General features: G+C 50.6%; 1 protein-coding gene across 1 annotated transcript in view; it reads right to left on the bottom strand.

Moving 5' to 3' along the window:
* Positions 1-2,448, bottom strand: part of LOC108789042 (1-phosphatidylinositol 4,5-bisphosphate phosphodiesterase gamma-1-like) — an 83,161-nt gene that overhangs the window by 54,612 nt on the left and 26,101 nt on the right. The gene's annotated exons all lie outside the window — the stretch shown is intronic.

Here is a 2,448-nt window from a genome sequence, read left to right as displayed (position 1 = left end):
CACACACCACCCTCAGCCCGCACACCTCGCAAGGTTCAGTATACCCAGCTCAGGTCATTTTATTGTAAGTGATTCTCTCTCTCTGACCTGTACACCTTGTGCATGGCATAGTCCTGACCCCTGCACCTTACTTACTCCTGACCCCTGCACCTTACTTACTCCTGACCCCTGCACCTTACTTACTCCTGACCCCTGCACCTTAATTACTCCTGACCCCTGCACCTTACTTACTCCTGACCCCTGCACCTTACTTACTCATGACCCCTGCACCTTACTTACTCCTAACCCCTGCACCCTGTTCCTTACTTACTCCTAACCCCTGCACCCTGTGCCTTACTTACTCCTAACACCTGCACCCTGTGCCATACTTACTCCTAACCCCTGCACTCTGTTCCTTACTTACTCCTAACCCCTGCACCCTGTTTCTTACTTACTCCTAACCCCTGCACCCTCTGCCTTACTTACTCCTAACCCCTGCACCCTGTTCCTTACTTACTCCTAACCCCTGCACCCTGTTCCTTACTTACTCCTAACTCCTGCACCCTGTTCCTTACTTACTCCTGAGCCCTGCTCGCTTTGCATTACTTATTACTAACCCCTGCACCTTGTGCCTTACTTACTCCTAACCCCTGCACCATGTACCTTACTTACTCCTAACCCCTGCACCCTGTTCCTTACTTACTCCTAACCCCTGCACCCTGTGCCTTACTTACTCCTAACCCCTGCACCCTGTTTCTTACTTCCCCCTAACCTCTGCACTGGGTGCCTTACTCCTGACCCCTGCACCCTGTGTACAATTTACTCCTAACCCCTGCACCCTGTGTACAATTTACTCCTAACCCCTGCAGTAATCCCTGCCTTACTTACTCCTAACCTCTGCACCTTGTGCCTCACTTACTCCTAACCCCTGCACCCTGTGTACAATTTACTCCTAACCCCTGCACCCTGTGTACAATGTACTCCTTACCCCTGCACCCTGTGTACAATTTACTCCTCACCACTGCACCCTGTGCACAATTTAATCCTAACCCCTGCACCCTGTGTCTTACTTACTCCTAACCCCTGCACCCTGTTCACTACTTACTCCTAACCCCTGCACCCTGTTCCTTACTTACTCCTAACCCCTGCACCCTGTGTACAATTTACTCCTTACCCCTGCACCCTGTGTACAATTTACTCCTTACCCCTGCACCCTGTGTACAATTTACTCCTAACCCCTGCACCCTGTGCCTTACTTACTCCTAACCTCTGCACCCTGTTCCTTACTTACTCCTAACCCCTGCACCCTGTTTCTTACTTATTCCTAACCACTGCACCATGTACCTTACTTACTCCTAACCCCTGCACCCTGTTCCTTACTTACTCCTAACCCCTGCACCCTGTGCCTTACTTACTCCTAACCCCTGCACCCTGTTCCTTACTTACTCCTAACTCCTGTACCCTGTTTCTTACTTACTCCTAACCCCTGCACCCTGTTTTTTACTTACTCCTAACTCCTGCACCCTGTTTCTTACTTACTCCTAATCCCTGCACCCTGTTCCTTACTTACTCCTAACCCCTGCACCCTGTTCCTTACTTACTCCTAACCCCTGCACCCTGTTACTTACTTACTCCTAATCCCTGCACCCTGTTCCTTACTTACTCCTAAATCCTGCACCCTGTTTCTTACTTACTCCTGAGCCCTGCACCCTGTTCCTTACTTACTCCTAACCCCTGCACCCTGTGCCTTACTTACTCCTAACTCCTGCACCCTGTTTCTTACTTCCCCCTAACCTCTGCACTGTGTGACTTACTCCTGACCCCTGCACCCGGTGTGTACAATTTACTCCTAACCCCTGCAGTAATCCCTGCCTTACTTACTCCTAACCTCTGCACCTTGTGCCTCACTTACTCCTAACACCTGCACCCGGTGTACAATTTACTCCTAACCCCTGCACCCTGTGTACAATTTACTCCTTACCCCTGCACCCTGTGTACAATGTACTCCTTACCCCTGCACCCTGTGTACAATTTACTCCTTACCCCTGCACCCTATGTACAATTTAATCCTTACCCCTGCACCCTGTGTACAATTTAATCCTTACCCCTGCACTCTGTGGGTTACTTACTACTGCCCCACTGCATCCAGAGCATTATGCACTCCTGAATCCCGCACTCTGTGCACTACACACTCCTGTCCCAGAGCAGCGTAGGCTCAGGTTTTAATTAATGATACCCATGTAAGCCCCTCCCACTGTTAGAGCGACTGATTGGGGGAGGGGGTGGCGCAAAGATAAAAATAAAGTTTGGGAACCTCTGGAGTAGATGATAGCAGCTGGGCGGCGTTTGGGCTACATAAACATTATGCCGGAGAGTACAGATAGCGGTAACTACAGGAGGACACCCGCAGGAGGGGGAGGGGGGGAGGACAACATCTCAAGGCACAGACCCCTTTGTCAAGTCGGGTTC

This window comes from Nanorana parkeri, unplaced genomic scaffold (genome assembly GCF_000935625.1).
Source record: "Nanorana parkeri isolate BGI_ZX_2015 unplaced genomic scaffold, ASM93562v1 scaffold371, whole genome shotgun sequence".
NCBI classification, from domain to species: Eukaryota; Metazoa; Chordata; class Amphibia; order Anura; family Dicroglossidae; genus Nanorana; species Nanorana parkeri.
Note: the sequence above shows the minus strand (reverse complement) of the source record. Positions and strands in the feature narration are given on the sequence as shown.